This window comes from Ambystoma mexicanum, chromosome 5q (genome assembly GCF_040938575.1).
Source record: "Ambystoma mexicanum isolate Mex_15411 chromosome 5q, UKY_AmexF1_1, whole genome shotgun sequence".
NCBI lineage: Eukaryota > Metazoa > Chordata > Amphibia > Caudata > Ambystomatidae > Ambystoma > Ambystoma mexicanum.
In genome coordinates, this window is record NC_090933.1 from 1115877703 (window position 1) to 1115901256 (window position 23554).

General features: G+C 46.1%; 1 protein-coding gene across 4 annotated transcripts in view; it reads right to left on the minus strand.

The window, feature by feature from the left end:
* Window positions 1-21466, minus strand: part of CYRIB (CYFIP related Rac1 interactor B) — an 819696-nt gene extending 798230 nt beyond the window's left edge. For 3 of the 4 annotated variants that reach the window (XM_069621627.1, XM_069621629.1, XM_069621630.1), the window contains exon 1: window positions 20979-21149. The gene's annotated coding sequence lies outside the window, so the exon portion shown is untranslated. Of the gene's footprint in view, window positions 1-20978 lie in introns of all 4 variants that reach the window. The other variant, XM_069621628.1, reaches the window with a different exon arrangement.
* Between the last annotated feature and the right edge of the window lie 2088 nt (window positions 21467-23554).

Here is a 23554-nt window from a genome sequence, read left to right on the forward strand (position 1 = left end):
GGGGAGGGGGAATCCATAGCAGAACTCTGAGTCGAGTAGGAGAGCAACACACTAAGGCAATTGTCCCTAGTCGGGCGGAAGATTGAACAGAAGCGTCTTCAGCTTCTTTTTAAATTTAACTGTTGTGTCCATGACTCTGAGCTCAAGCGGAAGCAGATTCCAGAGATCGGAACCGTGTCGCCTGAAGCGGCGTCCGTCCACCAGCCTTTACCAGTTTGAATCTGTGTTTAACTAGCCTCTTACGGTACTGGGGCCTAAGTGGATGGGAAGAGGTCTGCAGTTGAAGGCGGGCTCCCAGATACCGGGGTGCCATATTCCTCACACATTTGTGTGCGAGGGTCAGAACTTTGTGTCTTATTCTAAGCCTTACAGGCAGCCAGCGTAGGCTATGCCTCGCTGCTTTAACATGCGCTCACCTAGTAAACCCGGAGACTGCCCTCACTGCCCCATTCTGGGACACCTGCAGGGCTGATATGGAGGAGTTAGCACAACCACTGAGCAGGCTATTACAGTAATCCAAGCGTGTTCTGATGAGAACAGAGTTCTTGTGTGCAAGAAAAGGGCAGATAGTCCAGAGAAGCTTTGTGATCAACCCACAAGCAGACCGGATCAAAGCAACGTGCTGTTGTGACCCAGACAGTTCGGCGTCCAGGACCACATCAAGGGCTTGATTTGTTTAAGATGATTTGGAAAGTAAAAATTAATAAAATCATGCTGGAAAAAAAATAATATGTGCACAGGACACATTGGAAGTCGGCAACTTGCTGTACTTTGGAAGTCGGCAACTTGCTTTGGGCTCATTACGAGAGTCTGCACACAACGTGCAATTCCTCATTGAGCACACTTCTGGGTCACACCCTTCAGTGGATTGAAGACCATACCCCCACGCAGGAGGAGTATCTGCGAAGAAAGAAAAATAACCAGGGGATATGCGCATAAAACAAACATGATTTTACTGATCCAGGGTAACTACTGAAGGTACTGGCTGCAGGACTGCAGGGCCACTCAGCCCGAATCATGTCCGAGCCTGAGGGCAGATAACCCTTTTGTACCCTCGTGACCTGTGCGTAGGCCCTTGACACAAATTCAATTATTGGGAGAGCGAACACCCAAGTAGAAAAAGAGTAAAAGACACATTGGCGTGGGAGAAGTTCTCACATGATCACAGGCTGTGAGGAAACCGACCCACTAGTCAAAACGTTTAATTTAACAATTACTGTCACACCCTCAATTAAAAAAAAAGAGGAACACAGCACTCGGTTTGAGGAAGTTAGGAGTTTTCTGAAAGTTAGTATGCAGCAGTGAGCAGCAGGAACGGATGGCGCGAGCAGAACGTGGTTAAGCTAAACAGTCCACACAGTGAGGAAGTTGAGACTTGCAAGAGAGAAAAGAGCAAGAAGCCTGCTGGGTCTTTGACCCGGGAGCTGCCAACAACCAGAGAATACATAGGCAATAAGGGCATCATGGAAGGGGTGTACCATGTGGCAACAGCCTACCATCCTACATTAATTGCCAGAGCGAAGCCATTAGTGTCCAAACGCAAGGTTGGACAAATTAACAAACAAAAGAAAAAGGAAGTTTGTGACAAGCATTAGATGTGCATTCTGAGCAGTGTCTGCAGACTCGGCTGTCAAGAGCAGTGGGCACGTGGCGTGAAGGATACTGCAACGTTATGGGAGAGCGGGCCAGTGGATACTGCAGAAACTATAGCAGAGTGGAGTAGGAGCTGGGCGGAATAGAGATGGCATGTGAAAGAAGGGTGCGGGGGCCAGGTGAAATGGCAGCCTTTGTGGGGGCTAGTCCTGGCAAACAGAGCCAGCGTTCCTCTCATCCTGAATGGAAACACAGCATTCGAAGGCTGCTAATAAAGAGGAATAGAAACGGAGCTTTATCCAATTACTTAGTAGTAACTGCAAAGCAGTACCTGAAACATTTGCAGCCCCGAGGCCATCTGTGCAGAAGGAAATTGACCTATCCCATGCCCCCTCCCCCAGGCCCTTTAGGGTGAAGCAAATCCCATGAAGTGACCTGTGATGTGCCAGGCGGGCGTACTAAGAAACCCTGCACGGACATATTAAGCAAACTGTAGAGGTTTAAACTTCATGCGCGCATATGAACAGGCGCCATTTTGTAGCTACGGCAGAACCATTGGGCCTACATGGCAGGGTGTCAGACATAGGCCGCAAACTTGATGGAGAAACCTGAATAAGCCTAAGCGCTGACGACAGAGAGAGACCTGTGCTGTTATTTTCCACAGAAACCCTCCTTTGTTCTACAACTGTTGCCAATACGTTTTATCCCGAGAAAGAATGCATCCTGCAAAGCCATAAAGCCTGTGCTAGGCGCCTCGCTGTACGCGTTATCACAATCAGGCCAGAGCAATCCTCCGACCCCCACTCAGCCAACTACAAGTTATAGCCCCTACAACTGTCCAAGTCCCAAGACCCCTCAATTCCAAGATACCAGCTGACCCCAGGCCCACTGACCATTAACCAGAAAAAAAATTAAACAAAAAAATATTCTAAAATGGTCATCCTATCTGTACTTTACAATGGCATGATTTGGAATGCTAGGTGCGGGAGGGATAAATTATAGCTCAAAAAGGGAGGGTGGAAGCCTTGGATGCCGGACGGCGAAACTGCGATAAGTGAAATGTGTGCAGGTCACAGTGACCTCGAGCCTCCCCCGTACCAGTCCATGATCATGCCAGGTGCCCTGTGTAACAAAGAGTAGCACTTAGAATAACACAGTTTTTATTTTTGACATTGGTTCCCTGGAGAGGATGAGCCCAGCTGACCCCATCGATGGACGGGGCAGGGTCCAATGGCCTGGCAATCCCTGTGGAGTAGGCTGACCATGCATAGGGACGTACCTACCAGCCACGCAGGTTTTTAACTGTATACTGATGATGCTGTACCCCTTTTTAAGCTCTTGCTTGCACCTTTTTGGCTCAGAACGTTCCTGAGCAGCAGAGTTCTTTGTTGGCACACCTATTTTTTGTATAATTAAAACTGGTTATACTTGCAAGAATCTCTTGCCCTTTTTTTCCCCCTAGTGGGTTGTAATTTTTTCTGGTGTGAGCGTTTAGGGGCATGCCTTCACATCCCATGGTTCAAGCCCAGCAGGGCGAACCTTGGCTGCTGTGCTATAATTACTGCAGCCTGAAAAGGTTGGTAGAATATCATACCGAAGGAGACCTCTAGAAAACGACAGGGCTGAGGTGGAGTTGGGCAGGAAGACTGAAGGACCTTGCCCTAGTAAGAGCAAAGAGACCAAGGCAAGGGTAATTTCACTGGAATTTGTTATAGAGCCAACGTGGATGCGAGGTTAGCTCCTCTTCTGTCAAGTAAAGAATTGTGCTGGGACACTTAACATCACGGAAGGAACATATTCAAGTATGCGTTCCCCGGTGCAGGTGGTATTGACCGGTGTGAATTAGAATAGGACATTTGACCAAGAACATCAAATCCCTTTAATTTGTTTTGATTATTTCCTCCATATCAACACTTAAGTTGAGAATTCCTGATTTATGTTGGTTCCCAACTTCGATAAACATTCTTCCAACACCTGAAAGGAACAAAAAGGTTAAATTACAACTGTGTTGTGTGATCTGTTGGTGCCACATAATGACACTAAACCCAAAGTCCTCTTCCTTTTCTCCATACATACTGTCCCGGCCTTCCGTTCACACAGGTCTTCAGCTCCCAGGCCTCCACTAGCTTGCTTGAAGACTTAGTATTAATGCGAGTTGGCAATGGAGAGTGAAGAATGCGACTTGATAAGGGAGAGTGAAGAACGCAACAACAAAACTTAGCCCAACTTCTGGCAATGCCTGGGCACTTACAAATACCCTTCACTAGCTCCGACTGATCCAATTCCAAATCATAAGCCATTCCCAAATATCCAAAATTTTTCACCAACTAGACCGCCTCTCGGAAAAACAATCCAGGGGATGAGTGTTCTCCAACGTGCAGAAAAAGAGAACGAGGCTCTGCCAGTTTGTCTCTCCATCTCTGGTTCCCTGTGCGCCCCCACCCCCAAAATCGCTGGAGCGCAGCCAACGGTAGCATATCTGTGAGCCACATCCAAGCATTACAACCAGCGGACCAACAAGCCACTCACCATGTAGGCAGATTCCAGCACTGGGTGCCCTTTTAGAGCACTCTCGTGCTCTTGGACACTTTGCTGGGGCAAACGCTTCTGTGTCTCAACAGCACAACGGATTGGCAATTGGCATGTTCCGTTAGTACAATTGCATGCAAGGCTGGCAATAGGGAAAAGCAACATTAGGTAGCTGATTAGGGCACCAAATTGACGCTAAAAGGGCACCGTCAGGAAATATGTTGCAGTTGCCAAGTAAAGGGACGCCAAAAGGGCACTTCGCGTGTGAAAGAATGCTCACCACGGTCCACGATTGCACGAGGAAAAGCTTATAAATGTGTGCAAAAAAAGGGATTATGAAACAAGCATCTCAGCTTAATTGCAGAACAGATCCCTCACAAGGGAACCAAGAAGCCGCTCCTAGATATCTGCATTTGATAATATTACAGCCAGTGAATCTGGCTCCAATTAACCCCTGCTTGCTTTATACAACTTCTGCAATTAAATAGCGGCCACCTTGCTAAAGGAGAAGTTCACGTCATCATTCCGATCTGTAGCTGGCACTTTCATAGAGCCGCTCCCATTTCAAATCATCATGTAGGTGGGGCAGCCCACAAGTGAGCAGTGATGAAGCCGCCGCCTTCTCCTAGGGATACGGTTTGAATGGCAGCTACAGCCACTGGCCTGTGCTTACCTATAGCCAATATCAGAGTAAAGGTGGGGTTTTGTGGAGATTTCCAAGGCGAACGGGTTTCCCCATTTGCTCTTATACTCAGGAGATAGACGGGCGCATAACTCGATGGTATGTGTGCATAGAACAGCAGGATCACAGGAAAACAGGATGGGAGGCGGAGATTGGGAACACACCCATGGGGTTGTCACTTCCGCATGGCATACTGAGATGTTATTTTTGAAATGCAGCGACTGGAGACTGCCCTTGGGTGGTAGTGGCATGCAGTATAAAGCAACATATTAACATTGCACGTTTTATTGAATGAGAAGGCGATTATAGGACTTGGCAATAATCAAACCATTTTTTTCAAGTGCCAAAAGCACAATCGGAACCCAGGATTCCAGACAGCAAGTCGGCAATTTAGCCAGTAGAGTCCACCTCCATCAAAGAAACCTGAATCCATTAGATGTTCACCTCTAGGTTCTAGATGTCAGACTTGCCGTGTACATCTAACAAAGTCCAGAGGGCATTATGGTTGGTGTACGCTAATTATTTTGATTAAGGCAAGTATTCCATGTTTAGGGCATAAACTTCCACGTCAACAAAACACAGATACAAGAGTGTGACGTCATAATGCAGCAACACAATCATTTTTTAGGTATTTATTTAGGAAATGTGCCGTCTCTTGGTGCCAACTGGATAGTTGGAGTGACGGCTCAAGGAAAATTATTACTGCGTAAAATGCGAGGCCTTCATGCCATACGAAAGGCATGGTGGATTTGGAATTCAGGGCGGGAGTTCCACAAAAAAAAGTGGAAGTATGAAAAACGCACAAGGAACTCAATAGAGGAAGAGTGACGATTAGGGTTCATAATCCTTCTCCAAGAGTGCAAGACCAAGTGATGCTTCTCAACTAGGTAAAAACTTCAGAAGGGACATCTTTTAGCTTTCTGTAGGCATGCAATGGACATTCTCCAGCCAATGCCAAAATAGAACTGGCCATAAGATGGCAACAGCGGTTTTATTACCTGGGTAGGTTATGGCAGTGCCTGGCAAATACCTACACAAGAGTTAAAACGATTGGCTTTGCCAATGCTTGTTTTAACAGGAAGTACAAGTAACGCATGCAAGGACACACATTGTTTATAAAGTGGCTGAAGGCACAGTTTGCTAAGTCATTTGTATTACACCAGGTGCCGGATTACTGGTGCAATTAAGCCATTACCTTTCAGAAGGCTCCTTAGATATAACATTGGCATCCCTTTAAAAGCACAGAACTTGCCCGAAGAGATCCCAGGTGGGGTACTCTGAGAAGTCTTGGGCTGGTAGTGTGTGGTAATTGCCATAAGGCAGGTCTCCCTCTACCGAGCTAGCCCAAATATGGGCGTTTCTGCCTTTACTGTTGTGCCCCCATTTTAGGCATTTCTCCCTCCATCCAAGTATCCCAAATCTAGAGGATACATTTGCCCCCCCCCCTCCACCCACAGACCATTCTACATCACTCCCCAGTCCCTCCAGGCCCCTTTTCCCACTGCTCTTGCTCCCAATCTAGGGAGACAACTGGCGAGAGCAGCCAATCGCGTTGGACCTAGAAAAACGACTTCAATGATGAACTCCATCTGAGTTTAAGGTATGTATACCTTGCACCACATCTGTGGACATCTGTGGACACAGGATTCAGGCACGGCCACACACCCATGCACTTTAGAATGCAGCTAACGCTATGCAAGTCCGGTCTAGCAGCTTGCATAGCCGTCCACACTGAAACCACTGATGTACAGTATACAGTGACAACCCGAAACGTTACAGTCTATCTGGGCACACATTGAATCTCTGACTCTAGCACTCTGTCCTAAACCACCAACAGCACCCGCCCACGTGGCTAACTTCCGGGGTGCTTACTGGAGCCTAGCCAGCCCACCCAATTCCTACCATGGCAAAATGCGCACACGCCTCTTATAAATTAAATCTTAGAATCTCCCACACATGCACTATGGTCCCAGAGGGCATTCCAACCACAAAAGCACATTGAGGCCATACAAATGCGAAAGGCCGCTAAAATAAATGACGAATACAATATGGACTAGCATGGCCATGGGCAACGTGGGTGTCTGGTCGCAGGGCATTCGTGCCAGTTTAGACGTTTTTTCATTTCCGTTGTTCAAAGCAGGGACACGCATTTCACCATCCAGGCCTTTTGCAATAGATCCATGCTTGCAAAAGAAGCGTTGGATTGTGGGCCAATAATCAAAGCCATCCATACCCCTGTGCATCAACAGCCTAAGGCACATGCAACTGCCCGGCGTGAGAACGAGCTCGCCCATGCCCTGATGAACACTCCCCTGACATGCAAACACTAGCTGCCCATCATGATTTCAATTGCATAAAAATGGATGCATACGAATTTGTTAAAAATAAAATGTTTTACATTAGTAAATGCCAGGGATTTAACTGTGCAGCCACGGGCGCTGTTGGGGCGCTGTTGTGTCTTGCCCTGCCACGGGTCTGTCGGTCAGCTGGGGGCGGGGACAGTTGGTGGTTGGAAAACATAATATATTAAGAGAGCAGGTTAGAACAATGCGGTTAGCTTTACCCCGGGCTGCCCGCCCGTCAAGCGTGTCTGCAGAACAAGCACTTGCCGTTTAGGCGCCACTGCAACCTGAGTGCCTCAGGCAACGCTCGCGAGCCTCGTTCCCCCGGCCAGCCCGCTCCTCCCGCCCCAATGGCGCTCACTCTGCAATTTCCTGGCCTCAGTTCCGATCTGCTGCTAGTGCAGCACGGTCTGCTCGGAGGTTCAAGATGCAATGGCTCCCAGCAATAGCTTAACACACAGAAGCCGCACTACGTGGGTTTGGTCCGTTATGCAGCATCGTGTATTGATCTACACTAAAATAGTTAAGATCAGAGCTTAATCTATGCACAGCTTATCAAACCAACTACACAGGTCACTGAAACATACATTCAAGTGATTATACATGTATAGGCAAACGGAGGATGCAACATTTCGCATTTTGGAAATCTGCCTTGCACTGGTATGCATAATTTGAAGCATTATTTTTCACAATAAACATCTGCCTTTTTTTCAGGAAACATCTGGGACTTCAACACTGGAGACTGAGCTACTGGCTCCTTGTCTGCATACTTTTTCACAGCCAATTATTTTGTGCCTTGCAACCATCTCTCTCTCTGCCCCAAAAGGGCTTATTGGATGTCACATTTCATAGCCAACGGCCCTGCATTCTTCGCTGGGAACAGTCAGCTCTCTCCTTACTGCACTGGTGCAGGGTTGCAGCAGTCCCCATGCTCCAGGCAATGCAAAAAGAGGCTGAACGGCCCCCGCAGGGGGCGCTTGAGTGACAGCCTACATAGCGGGCTGTCCCCTCTGGCCGCCACCTTCTGGCAGGAGGTCCGCCTCTACTCTTCCTCTCCAGGGGAGGCGCAAGAGGCGTCCCCCAGGGCCGACTTCTCGGCGGGCTCCTGGGGGACGCACATACGGTGGGGGCTGCTGGGAGTCAGTCTCTTGTCCAGCAGCTCCCGCCGTGCGTTGATCTGAATACTGTCAATTTACTGGTTGATAAGAGTTAAGTAACAAAATAAATGGAATGGAGTTAGAATAGGTTCCTGTCATGGAGAGGCATTCGCATTGCTTAAGGAGTGCAGTGTTGATGTAGTAATAATTTTCTCAAACTATATAAATGGTATTGTGTTGTAGTATTTTGTTTCTAATTTTCCTTTTCTGGTGCAGGCGGATTGTCGGGGCGGTCCTAGCCAGTGAGGGATTTTCACACTGCTGCTTCGGCGGTAGAGGTTCAGGATTGCCCGTGCTCCAGCCAAATCCAGCGACTAGCACTGACCTTTTAGGGCTTTAGGCTAACAACACACTTTGTCAATGCCCCGAAGTGTCCCACTGGTAGTAACCAGTGTTTGACGGGTACTAACCAGAATCGGAGTCGGCTTGTGCCTTTGACGAACAGGGATGAGATGGGCCACCCCCTTTTGTAATGTATGTGGCTGGGATGCCCATTTTTTGTTGTTGACTAGGACCTGGTTTCTTCTAAATAACCTTACAAAGTTGTCGGTTATTTCATGATGTGATTGTAATACACTGGCCACAGGAGGTGGGGGAGGCCAATGGGGATCTCCCCGGTGAGTACTACACAGGTACATCCTCTTCTCCGTGCATACCCGTAGCACCTACCAAAAGGGCACAGCTGCGTGGCTTCCTAAAGCTATATTCACTATCAACAAATACCCATAGTAAAGCTACATACAGTCACAAGTCTTTCTTCACATTGCCCAGAGTAAAGCTACATACAGTCACGAGTCTTTCTTCACATTGGTTACTTACGTTTTCCTCACTCCATTTTCTAACGAGGTGTCTCTGTTGACAGCCCTTGATCAGAGTAGAACCTCATTTATGTCCCCCCCAGATGCAGGCCACCTTTCCCCTTTCCTTGATCAGAGAAGAAACTCTTTAAAGCCCTGTCCATGGATTACAATGCTGCAATTGTGCGGGAATTTCCAAAATTCAGAATCCACACAAAAATTTGGTTTTAATAAATAAATACATAAAGGGAAACAGAGCGTATGTCCTTGCGAGCCGCTGCACTGCAACGGCAGTGATCAGCTTTACTCAGTGGTCAGAGGCATTCCAAGCTGAAAAGGCCTCTGCCCTGGCTTGTCTTTGTTTATTTTGAACTTAAGCACATAAGAACAGTAAAGCTTTAGATGTATGCCGACGCAGCAACAGTGAATGCCAGGAGTGGCCACTGTGTTTTAATAGGTGCAAATGGTGGTGGAATGAAACAATAGGAGGGATACATAAAGATGGATGCCTAAAAATAGTTGCATTCTCTTTCACCGTTTTTCTTTCTACACTCTGGTGTCATTTTAGTAGGCTTACATCAACATGCATGCTCGTAATTTCAGGCTTCTGTTCAAGGTGTAGAAACTGAGACAAGAATCACGCTGTATGGTCGGGTGAGTTATTATATATTTCTATACAATTCAAGCATTTTTATTTTAGTCCTATGTTTTTAAACTCTTTACAAGTCCGTAATGGGATCCCAGAACCCCCTTCTGCAACTGTCAGCACCGCTAATGCAGAATCGCTATCCACAATTCATTAGTGTACAACCTCCATCAACAGCCCCTTTCCCAAACTGATCCAAGTCAATTGCTCGAGCAAACAGATTGCAACACATACTCCAAAAGCAGATCAATCAGAAAGGGGATTTCTACATCGTTGCTGCACGGTATCCAGTCATTCCATCGAATGACAATCCATCTAACACCAAACCATCAAATTTTTTCCATAGAATGGCCATTTCGTTGAATAAAATTCGATGGATCCATTGAAATGTAATGTTATGATTAGGGGTTAGATTAGGGTTGGGGCTAGGGTTAGAGTAAGGGTTAGATTAGGGTTATCTTAAGGGTTACATTAGGGTTAGGGTTGGGGCTAGGGTTGGATTAAGGGTTACATTAGGGTTAGGGTCATGGTTACGTTAGGGTTGGGGCTGGGGTTAGATTAAGGGTTACGTTAGGGTTGGAATAAGGGTTACATTGGGGTTAGGGTTGGGCTAGGGTTAGATTAAGGGTTACATTAGGGTTGGGGACCCCCTGCCCCCAATATACAGAAACGTTGCAAGGAGCTGGCCAGTGCTGAAATGTCAGCCCTGGACAGCGCCATGTAACGTTTTAAAGTTACAAAAAAAAAAAAAAAACATGGAAATGCTACGTTTTACATATAAAAGTGCATTTCCATTGAAACCAGTCCATGTATATTGTCGATGGACTGGTTTTGATGAAACTGCACTTTTACATGTAAAATATAGGTTGTTGATGCTTTGGTATGCGATGGTTTGTATTTGATTGTTTTGCATGTCAACCCTTTTCTTGACGTAATCACTATAAACCTACTGCACATGGATATCTCATCAACTACTATTTGGAGCTGCAAGCAGTAGTGGCAGAACTAGTGATTTTAGTAGATGTGCTACCGATTATGCAACGGGTTCTAGTGCTAAAAATGAAACCCATACTACTACTACAACCTAGCACTTGTACAATGACTACCAATTCTGTATCTACTACTGTTAATGGTATTTTTAGTTCTGTTACAACCACCAGCTCCTAGTGCCGATGGTATGCGTTATTTGCCATGTCCACCATTTCAACTATACAACCACTAGTTTTTTTGCATATGTGATCAGTTTGCCTGGTAAATCTTCAATTCGACACGTCTCGTTCACTCCCATTATCTACTGCATACCCTCTCCATGGCCCAGGCAGCAGTTGCAGAATATCTCTGCACACTCCCTTCTGGGTAACAACAGTACTTCGCACACGTGGACTAAAGGATGTAGGACAATGAAAGCTTATAGCCCAGCCAGGTTATTATAGTTTCTTTGTACATGAACAAAGAAGGCCTATCTTGCGGTACCAGTTCGTTTTTTACAGAGATTTGCCACTTGATCATCTTCCCCAAGAACAAATACTTACAATGCTCTTGGGTGAGCACAGAAACACGTTTTGACCGATTTATTGGATACCACTCAAACCAACTTGTAAAAAGAACGTCATTGACACCGTGTTCACTGTGGTGGTACAGGGATATTACCAGCCCTGTGTAGAATTCCTTACCAAACCCGAGCGTGGCCAGGTGTACAAAAGGAATCAATGCTATTATTTCGAGCCACAATCTGGCACTTTGCCAAAATCACTCAGCCAGCAACTGTGAGACAGTACATTATTTATGTAGTGGAAACAAAGAATACGTGGGAATTCAAAGTATCCGATTTCTTCCGCCTATGCATGCAACCAGAGTAAGCATTTAAGGTACCTCAGGGAAACTTGCATTTGGTGGTCCCCATCCCCCTTCGCCCTCACCCCCCACCTCCCCTCAACAGGATATTGGGCCAGACTTTATGCTTATAGGATGAATCCTATCTCCCTTGTGCTTACCTGCTGTTGGACCAGCCCCGATCCATGATTTAAATTGTGTGTTATGAATGAGCGATACAGCTTGAAGCATGGTCAAGGCATCATCACAAGTCTTTACTGGAAACAAATTGCCAGTCATCAAGTCCACGGACAGAACTCGCAGTTAATGGTGTCTTTTTGGGAATCGAAGCTTCACATCGATTAGGAGCACCGTGCATTTAATGTCAGCCTGCCAAAAGGGTGCAATGCAATGCTTAACCTGCAAATCCTCGACGAAAGTCACTGAAATGCACTTCTGTAGTCCACCTACCACTGTGCTGTCTTCCTGGATCAAGGACATCCCATTTATCGCCTAGTTTAAACTGGTGAAAATTCACAATTAATTGATTTAAATAGCTAAAATAACATTACAGGAATAGGAGTGAGATGGCTATAGCTCCTCAAAATCATGTTTCATAAAGTTTTGAGCAAGCGCAAAATTCCCAAAGAAAACCAAGTCGGCACTGTACCATTTTAAGAGGTCCGTAATGCTATGCAAAGTTTGTTTACTCAAAAAAATGAAAAGATATCTTTGAAGAAACTTCTCAAATTAAAGATACTCTCCGCTTATGGAATAACAAAGAAAATCAAAAAGTTAGATGGGTTTGAAACGTGATCCATGGACAACGAAAATGCTCATGCAATCAGCACAGGCTTAACGCTGGACCACAGTCCCGCTTCGATCTTAAAGAAAATAGTTCTACTTTTTCCAATGTTGAATGTCTTACATCAGATCATGAACACCTCCCTCTACAACAATGCTGCCTAAAGAACTCATGCATGCGATAGTAACTCCGTTACTGAAAAGGCCTAAGGCCAACCCAAGCAACAAGCCAAATTACAAACCACATGCACACATCCCATATACCATCAGGTTAAATCAAGCAAGTGGTATTGAAACACCTGCATGACAAAATGCAAGAACATACTTTCCCCAAATAATGCAAGCGTTCGACCTATGCCCAACACTAACATCAATAGCAGTGGCCATCCTGGAGATGCTGGGTACATGTTGGTGGTGGGGGGTCGCAGATTCATAATGAAGCAAATTTGTGCGCACCTGGTTTGGGCTGGGTGGAAAGTTCCCCTGAATTAGATGTCGCCCGATTAAAACATCCTACAAGTTCTACTACCAGTGTCTCTGTTTCTGCATTGCTCTGAAGTAAAATCGGGTGAATTTCGGTAGTAAATAATACTGAGAAAATAGCACATTTATACAATATGAATTACATTACCAAAGAGATGTTTTAACATGTGGGGCATTCTTGCTTGCCATGTGAGCCTGCAGCGTTTAACAGCCTTTTTAAACACCCGTCAAGCAGGTCCGAGAAGAATGACACTTTCTGTATATGCCTACAGACACCAAGAGATATAACCATGGGATGGGCTTGTGAGGACAAGATTTTCCAATCTCACGCAATAGTGCTTGTTTGAGATTAGGAATCAGAGCTTTCTGCACTAAAGGATAAATATTTGACGTGGTTGTACGCAGGCAACACCGATTATGTTTGGATGAGTGGTTCCATCATGGGCTCTTAGAAAGACACCAAGACTGAAGTGCTGGCAAGGGAGGTTTTCAAATTATTAAAAAAAGCCAAACCACGACTGAGCCAAAGGCGGTGGTCATGTCCTCAAATACGCACTAAAGGACAAGCCTAGGCACTCGACTAGTGTGATGGTGGTGATTTGGTGCATTATAAACATTTTTTAACATACAACAGGGGGGGGGGGTAAGGATACTTTAGCACATTTTTCAGAAAGTTGCAAATATGGCAAATTCACATTTCTGACACACTTGCCTTCAGAATGTTATTTAAAGGGTTTCCATGTGTACAAGTTGCTCAGATCACCATTTCTCTTACCTGTGAAGGCATCTTTCAAACAGATTCACGACTTCTCCACGCTGGCTGGCTGGCTACCATAGGGGCCCATCAATGCAGATCGTAAAGCACATGTCATCGGCTTGCAACATTCAAGATTCCCAACATCCAGCACCTCAGTCCTGTGAGGTGGGCATACTCTAGTATAAAGCACCGTACAAGGAACAAAGCTTATCAAAAGCACAGTAGCAGAACAGTACCAGACTGTCAATGCAACTTAAGGACAGACATCCGGCCCATCTCCCTCTGCCTACCCTGTTTGACAAACACTCATCTACATCTTTCACATATTCTAGTGAAAACAGACAGCATAGCGTGCTCAGACTACATTTTCTCACAATAAATAGCTATGTTTTATTATACTTGGATAGTCTATTCCCAAGGTGCCAACTTTTCTCAACGTGAACAGAAATAAAATATACCATGAAGTGACATGGAACAAACTCAATAATAACCTTTGAGATTGCAGTGCCAGGTTTTCACAATTGTGCCATTAGTTTGATCATTCAATTCCCTTACCAGCAACATTCTCCAAAAGTCTACCGTGGAAACAAAAACCAATCACCACAACGCCTTTTAAGAACCATGGTCCACCTAATAGGAATGACATGCATGCATGCCACCAGAAAACAAACATACATTCTTCCACCGCTGCATCCCCACCCTTCCTTCCTGTATTTGCCACATTTATTAGTCCTCTTGCACCAAGATGATGGCAATCCATTTCTGGGAAGCCTTCCTGTGACCACCCTGGCACCCCTGATGTGTTCTACATGCTGCAGCACAACTCACTAAAGGGCTTTATTAATACGACCACTCCATCCCCACCGAACTGCACTGGTTATAGATGCAAACATGTATCACCTTCAAATACAGCTGCATCATCTACATGGCTCTTCACTGAAATCCCCACAAGGTCAGCATCTCCAGCAGGCTATGATGTAAGAAAAGCCTTCTCTGTGGACGCCCCACAATCTGGAACCTTATCCCAGTCATCACACGACTTGCCCCACCACTTCTACATTTCAGGAGGAGCTCAAGACCTGCCTCTTCAAGTAATGGCTTCTCCCAGACAGGTCCACACACACACTCCCCACCTAACCTGAGATTGGACAATCTGCCTTCCTCTGTAGTTTCTTTTTGATCCCTTACTGCCTAATTTGCCAAACCCTTCCACCTCACCAGTTGTTAGCTCCCCGCTCTCTTGCATCTTAACAACACTCACTGTTTAATTACCTGTGACTTGTTAAGTGCTCTGTTGCTTTCCACAGCTAGCTCCACACGCAAAACTCCTATAATCATTATTCCACACTTTGCCCATGCTCACCCTCATCTTACCCTCGCTCATTTTCTTTACTCCAGCAGACAAAGGTGTCAACACTAATGGCATCTTAGACAAGCCTAGGTGCTCCGATACTACAATGGCTATTTGGCGCAGTAAAAAAGAAAAATTGCAAGCCAGCATAATAAACAAAATCTATCCAATTGACAATCTATCCAATTGACATGTAAAACAGTCAGATACATGTGGGATTGCAATGTAAGCACGCTCAAATGGATGGCCAGGAGCTTAATATATTAACCAAAAACTTAAATTAAATGCATTAAGTAGACTAACAAAATAAAAAAGTATATTTATCCCCAAAAAAAGGAAGGCCATACAATTGCAAGATGTATATAAATTGGGCATTGCCCAAACACAAAGCTGCAAGCTTTATGCTGTTGCAAACCTAACAATGTGCAATGCTGCTTACTAATAAGATGCTTTACAATTCAGAAAATCTAATTCCAGGTCATTAGCAAAGGTGTACACGTGCTCTGCATTTTATTGGTACATGGTACTCATAACTATTCGACTGCTCTTGCAAAACATACAATGCTCAGCACTACCATTCTGAAAGTAGAAGCAGCACATGGCAGCTCGATACAGGTGGTCTTTTAAAGATCACCCATCCACTGTACAGTATGCGGAGCACAGATGTATTCTCTATGTTGATAAATGAAAGCACGTAGTAAGGAAGACTGGTGCTTCTGGGTTTCCATTGCAAAAGGGTTTGGGGACCTCCCATAATTACTTCAGATATAGAGATCACATTTCTATGATAGCATACCCGGAGCGGCGTCCTTTATTTTTCTTCTTTCCCTCTTGTCGGAAGTCAATGACGACAGTGAACAAATGTGCAATAATATTGGGCAGCTAAGGTTAGTGGAGCAGGGACGTAAGCTCAAGCCAAAACCGGATAAACAATAGACTGCTATATGATGCCACATGTTATGTGGCAGTGGACAGAAATCCCTCGGCCGATAAAGGCAGGACTGGTAGAACTTACATGACATATTACAACACACCAGAACTGTCATTCATTCATGGTCAACAACGATGGTCACAGATATATATTAATGGCCTGGTCTACGTGGAAGAACGCACTGGAAGGCCTAGGAGGAGGTTTTCTCAAATGTTCTATGATCAGGTGAGCACAAGGGTAAAGATGGAAGGCAGGTTGGGTTTCTCGGGGACTGTAGGTGTTGTTATGCTGCTATCCTTCACTTACAAGCCAATGTATATATCACCTAGATTTGCCATCTTCAGAATAAATCAGACAGATGCTTCCACAAGTACATATACAATGCTGTTTGCTATAACCTGAATCACAATATATACATAAAACTTGCACAATTTTCAACTCTTCCTGTCTTTTCCAACTATCTATCCATCTCTTTTTAAGCTTCGCTTTCTTCCAGCTGTCACTTTTTTTGATCCGATTCCTTTTCCATTAGCATCTTTTCTTCCATTCATTAGTTTAAAAGCTTGCTCTTCCTATATATCGATCTTTTTTCAATACGTTCCTCTTTTCCTTCCTTCCCCCGATTCCCTTGCTCTCCTTAAACCCTCCATTTGCTCCTTTTGTTCCGTTTTGTACTCCTTTCTTTCATAAAGGATCAGCATATTTCATCAGAATTGTGTTTGATATAAATGGCTGTTACTGTATCAAATTGAAATTGTGATTTAATTCACTGGTTGATCGGAGGGTGTTCAAATGGCAATGTGGGGAGTGGCTGTGAATGACCTGCTAGGTACTAAAAAAAAATAAAAAATAAAAAAAAAATGCAAGAATATATGGGAGCTAAATAGAGAGAAAGTATGCAAGAAAATAAATGGATCGAAAGAGCAAGGGAGAAAAACAAAAACATTTAAAAAAAGGAAAAAAAGACACATTGGTTGGGAGTTCGATACTGGGATATAAAAGAAAGAAGAGGGATGGACAGACAAGGCAAGAGAAAAACGAAGCAAAAACAAAAACAAACAAGACGGCAAGAGTGACCAAATATCAGTGCGAAATCGATTTATATATGCATGATTTCTGAACTGTGTCGCCTTCCGTTATACTGCATCAGTGTACTTCAGAATTGTATGATGAGTTTCCAACCGTCTCCAATCTAGTGTACTATGGCTAATGACAGCAGATATGACCTCACACCGGTCTTAATGTTCGTTTTCAAAACAAAACGGGGAGTGACAAAATAAACGTTAAGTAGTTCTCTGGAGCAGCCAGTTGAGTTCGGTTTTTGGCTAATAAGAGTTTTACATGTCCGTTATTGTTCGCCAATGTCTGGTGAGTACTACAAAGTAAGTGATGCAGGAGAGCGGCGCTTTAATTAGAGAGGGCGGCTTTGACTTTGCCCAGTGCCGCTGGATCAATAGCATTATCAGCTGCAGGGCACCGCTACGCAATTCAAACACGGCCATGAAGCAGACAATTCCGGTGCATTTGGCCCTTCCTTTCATAGTTTAGAAGAGAAGGTTTGCCTTTTACCCGATTCCAGTTTCTGAGTACACACGATGATCACTAATTAACGGCTATTCATACTCTTAGTTGTGTATATTAGATTCTGACGCCTATAAACTGAAATTATTGCATTGCAGTACAGATCGGGAGCAAGGTCATACGAGTAGGGACACAGCTTGTAGGTCGTATTTGGTTATTAGCCCACCCATTCACTAACCATGGCCATGCAAATCTCTATGCCCAGTTCCTGTCCCTGCCCGCCCCAAACAGCTCCTCATGGGAACTTTTAAAGCTGGCTTTAATGTGCCTACAACACCCCGTTCCAAGGGCGGGAACAGGGGTAACTGCCCAGCAGGCCAAGTTAAAGGCCTGACCTTGGAACGTGGGCTGAGATGAGATTATAGGTTTCAGCCCACGATCCAGAGACCTGATTGGCTGTGCCCCTCGCTAATCAAGCTTTAATATCAAACGTTGCACTCAAAGCACCTGCCAGTGCCTTTTCAAAGCAGTCTTCTGAGAGTTAAGGACTTAATGGGAGTTGTAAACCAGCTACTGGTGTAATTAAATGTCTTCAACTACTCGATTTATAAGCAAGGTGCGTGTCAGTCACTTTAGTCTGGTTAAAAGGCAGTCAAAGCTAACAATTTTGGCTTGCGTAGAACTAGGCATTTGCCAAGCACTGCTACTAGATGCCCAGGTACTCACAACATTTTGCACCTGCTACCATCAATGGCCAGTTAATACCACTACGGCTGTTCCTGCCAAGTACCTTTTCAATGTCTACACAAAATCCCAAACTGTTAGCATTGTCAATGCTTGTTGAAAGCTTGTTGCCAAGGCAAACAGCCTCACTTAGACCAGTATCCACTTCATGTTTAAAGCCTGAGAGCAAATGGCTTCACAGGAAGAGGAACTGTCATATGTAGAGTGTGGAAACTATTTCACTTCCTCTTTTATAGAAGCTACCTTGTTTTAAAGAAAAACGGATGCACCAAGTTCTCTGAGAGCTTGAAAAATATCAAGAAATTCAGGTCAGCAGAAAATCTTTAGATCCCTTCTTCCATATCAATTACATCCACTTTTCACCATTGTATTAAATAGGTCCAATGACAAAAGAAGATCCATCAGTGCCAGTTATTGCGACTCTATAATTAGTGATAAAACGTTGACATCAGCTTCACTCCAAGTCCCCCAACATTAAAACCAGATATTGTTTCATGGTTTTAAATGACCCAACAAGGTTACAAAGACTTCTTTCTGACCTGCATGAGCAACACAAAAACTCGGGACAATTTACAAAAGGCTATGACCGCAGAATGCAATGTGAAAAGTGAACCTCGCTTCTGCAGCCAACACATACAGCAAACTACTGGTCATTGACATTTTTAACCTCAGATTGTACATAATATGCCTTTTGGCGCAATACTATTTCACGCATCTCAGCAAGTCACCTTTTACACTTATTCACAGCCATCCCCACCATTTATATGCCTAAAAGAACACCAACATGGTGTGACGCTAGACCAACCGCCTTTGAACTGTGAGGCTGCCCCCCATCCTAACATGGCCCCCACTGCACATGCTATGTGTCATGGGGCCAGTGGGCATGGCTGCTCCAGGAAATAAACAGTGGAAGACGCTTTCTGTCCTATTACAGGTGCATTTATTCCCTTAGGCGGAATGGACCAATAGAGCTGGGAAGGATTAGGGGTCCAGTGGATCACCCTTCTGGGTGGGATGTTGGTACCACTACAGGAGGCTGGCCCTGCCTGCTTCGGTTTTCTGAGCAAACGTGACTGAACAGTCTGATGTGATAACTAGAGGATCTGACCATGTCCTTAATTTGGAGCATCGTTGAGATCAAAGGACAATATACAACCCCACGAGCTTCAACCTCTCAACACTGAACTGGGATAAAATAATTGCACCCACCCAATGTCGTTACATCAATGATGAAAGACTTGTAGGCTTGGTCTAATTTATTAAGACATTGAGTTGATCCTAGTAATATGAGCTCTGTCTTATCATCGTTAAGGTATAGTTTGTGTTGAGTCCAGGCCTGGATGACCAGATAGACATCATTCAAGGATTTGGTGTCGGCTATGTAATCACCAGTGATGGGAATGAGTATCTGGGTGTTATCCGCATAGTTAGTGTAGGAGACACCCAGATAATCGTGCACATCGAAGAGGGGTTTGGTGAACACGTTGTAGAGCGTGGGCGATACACAAGAGCCTTGAGGGACGGCGCAGTGGATAGGAGACTTTGCCTTATGTAAGTGAAAACTGATGAGGCACATTAGGACTTTTGTGAATAAGCTCATCTCGCTAATGCAGGCAGCCGACATGCCATGCAAGTGCTGCCACACTTCCTAAATGCATCCCGATTCACAAAGGGGTGCACTTTCAGACAAAGCCACCATAAGCCAGTTTTCACTGTGCCTGGTGCCACCTGTCAGAAGCCAAGCACGTGGGAATGCACCATGTTAAAAGGGGTCTACACAGATTTACTCATTTATCTACCCCAATAGAAGTTGTTCATGCTTGACAGGAGCATTTTTATATTCCTATTACAACACTAAGGAATCCAAAAACTAAGAACCCCCTCAAGCCTAGCGCCCGCTAATTATTCCTTCATCGGCAGTGAACCATAAACCTTGAATAAATCGAAAGGTGCTGGTTTATTCACAGCCAGGTCAAGTTACGTCTTTTTTTCGTGTAAACATCTGTACATCATTTCTAATACAAAGGAAAACACAACATGGTAGTGTTATTTGTGTCCAATGATTGTTTTTCCAAAAGTTAATAGCTTTCTTTCTCCATTCAAGCTCTCGTTGGATCACACTTGTTTGCTTTCCCGATAAAAACGTGACTGTTCAAAGACTTTCTCTCAAATCAAAGAGTCAATGTATTTGCTTACGCGCTGTCAAGCTATTTGTAAAGCTGTTCCAGCGCAGATAAGAGGCGAAAGAGGAAGTCGCCATTTACAACGAGAGGAGGCTAAAACGCATTGAGGAAGTGCACGATTTTAAAAAGGAACGTGACATTTCTATAGAAATGTAGGTTATCACAACACTGGCACTCGAAAGTACAAACAGGCACCATAATGTAACGGAAAGAAGGCGAAGAGGAGCTGGCAGCACTCAAAGAACCCAATTTTCAGAACGAAGGCGCCATCTAGAAGAAAAAAAACACCATCTTCCCATATTCAGGTATGCACTAGGCAGTGCATGGGGGGGGGTGGGAGGGTTTACAGACGCACACAGCTGTGTGTTATGGAGAAAAGAAATCCAATAAATGTAACCTCCACACAGAATGTGGAAAACACATAGTGTAGATCATACTAGTAAAGGGCCCTCCAGGAATTGCATGGATGATTTATTATATACACCTTGTTCGGGGTCAACCACTCCCTCTGCAGTACAGCCCCATCCTTCACCCCACACATTCTCGCACACGGGGACGAGCGAGCTCCCCCACACCCTCCTGCACAGGCATGCATGCACCACGCGCTGGCGGCCCCTGGGAATAACGGAAGGTTGCGCTCCCGTACCTGGCTGTGCCCGGGCGGCTCTGCACTGACGCCTCTGCCAGCAGCAGCAGCAGTAGCAGTAGCAGGTCTGCTGATGGAATGGAGGCGGGCGGCTCAGGATGCTGGTGTACTAGGGGAGCCGCAGCGGGCGCGCGTTTGTACTGCAGCCTCTTCCGGGTTGGCCGGCCAGCGCACCCTCCTCCCCCCACACGTCACACACTTACTACAGGTTCGCGCGAGGAGAGAGGCACGGGGATAATCACTATAAAAGGAAGAGGCGCCGCGGCGCGGGAGAAGAGGAAGAAGACCCGTGTCTGTGTTGCCTAAGGGGCCCTGTCGTTAGCTCGCGAGCTGCGTATATTTAAGCGGTCGTTATGGCGGCCCAGCAAAGCAATTTTTGGGAATATGGATATAAAAAAGCGCTACGTGTTACGTGACACGAGAGAGGGAGACACTCGTGCTATAAAGTAAACAGAGACTTCCGAACATGGAGAGAAAAAAACACGAAAAAAAAGGACCTGGAGAAAGACGTCTTTCTTTATTCTCTTACTCGCACACTGCCCGCCCTCCTTCCCCCACACGTCACTTCCGTGAGACTTGACCCGCGGCAGAGCCCTGCTAGCTTAGTGATGGGGAAAGGCAGTATTATCCTCTCTCCAGGCGACACGAAAAGAAGACAACACAGAGCCAGCTAGAATAGTGACTTATCTTCTTTATTATTGCATCCCTTCTTCTACTTCCTTTTCCCTCACCCCTCCTCTTCCGCGCTGCCATTCCCCGATAGGATCTCGAGGAGATGACGTTCCTGTGGTGTGACACAAGGTGGTGGTTTTTAGATACTCGCGGCGATCCGCAAGTCAGGCAAACCACGCGTGCACTCGTACACACATGCACACCAAGAACGCACGCCGGAGACGTGCGATGGCTCCGGTCTCCGGCTGCAACTGCCGAGCACCGCCTTTATTTGTTAACCGCGCATGCGCGAGCCCCTAGAGCCTCGCGCATGCGCACTACGTGTACGTAGTACACAACACTCCTCCTTTTCCCCCAGAAACAGAACAGTTCAACATGAACGCAACATTAACACAAAAACTTGCTTGTCATCATGAACAGGATATGTCTTAGCCGTCTCTGCTAGGGAGCCGGGTCCATGATGAAGTCCGTGAACCTCTGAGGTGGTCTCCGCCCTACCCTGCTCGGGTACCGTGGCGACGCCTCCTCCGGAACTTCTGGCGCCGGCATGTCGGCTACTGGAGGACCCTCTGCCGGTCCTGGCACACTTTCCTGTGCCGGAGCACTCTCCGCTGCCGCGTCATCCTCTGCTGTCTGGATGCGCTTGAAGAACGACACATTCCGTGTAATCGTGCCTCTGGCATTGGCTGCAGTGATCATGGTGCCCTTTACATGAGTTACACCTAGCGGTTGGGTCTCGTATGTTGTCGATAGTTTTCCTTCCGACCTTCGGTTTCGTACTAAGACAGTGTCCCCTACTGCTATTTGCTTCTCGGGTAGCCGTCTCCGTGCCGTTTCTCTCTCGTTTCTGGCCACTCTATCCAGCTGCACCTGCTCGTTGTTTATTACACCCGGGTCTCGCCCTTCGGTCTCTGGTATGAGCCCTCGCGGTATTCTTCTGAAGAGTGCCTCCGCCGGGGCAACTCCCGTGGATCGGTGCGGGGTTGTCCGATACTCCCGGAGAAATTCAAACAAGTTCCTCCGGAGGTCTTCCCCTCCATTTTCGGAAATTCGAAAGACCTTGTTTAGGGTGCGCATGAAACGCTCTACCTCGCCGTTGGCCCTTGGCCATAACGGGGTGACTTTCCGATGCTTTATCCCTTTTTCTTCGCAGTATCTTGCAAAAACTTGCCCCTGGAAGGGTGACCCGTTGTCTGAACACAACTCCACCGGAAAACCATGGGTTGCAAAGATCTTGTCCAGTGCTGCAACGGTGTGATCGCTTGCCGTGGATTCTACGAGTTCCACCTCCGGGTACCGCGACCACTGGTCGGTCACAACCAGGAAGTGCAGTCCTCGACCGGTGGAGCCGAAGTCGGCATGGACCGTCCCCCAGGGCAGTTCACTTCTCGCCATGGACTGTATTGGCGGTCCTCTGTCAGCTGGGCTGGTGGCCTGGCAAGGGATGCACGCTCTCACAAACTCTTCGACTCTTTTCTCTAGGTCCGGGAACCAAACCTTCAGTCGGAGACGTGCCTTCACCCTGGTCATTCCTTGGTGTCCATTGTGAGCGAGGTGAAGGACCTTCCCAACGAGAGATCTGGGGATCGCAATCCTGTGTCCTCTCAGGAGCAGTCCGTCGGTCGTCACGGACAAATCATGACGTGCGCTCCACAAGGCCTGTAGGTCCTTTTGCACTTCCACGTTCCTCCTGGCGTTGTTCAAGAGGAGGTCCTTCCAGGCGCCTGATGTTACTGCTTCTTTTGCCCTCAGAAACGCCTCGTCAGAGTTAGACTCGTTGGCGATTGCCTCCCTTGAAAGTGCCACAGGCAGTGCCGATTCAACAACCAGATGAATGGAGTCCGCACAACTCGCGACTTCTGTGGTCGCCCCTGACTGCCCTGAACAGGGGTGACGGGACAGGT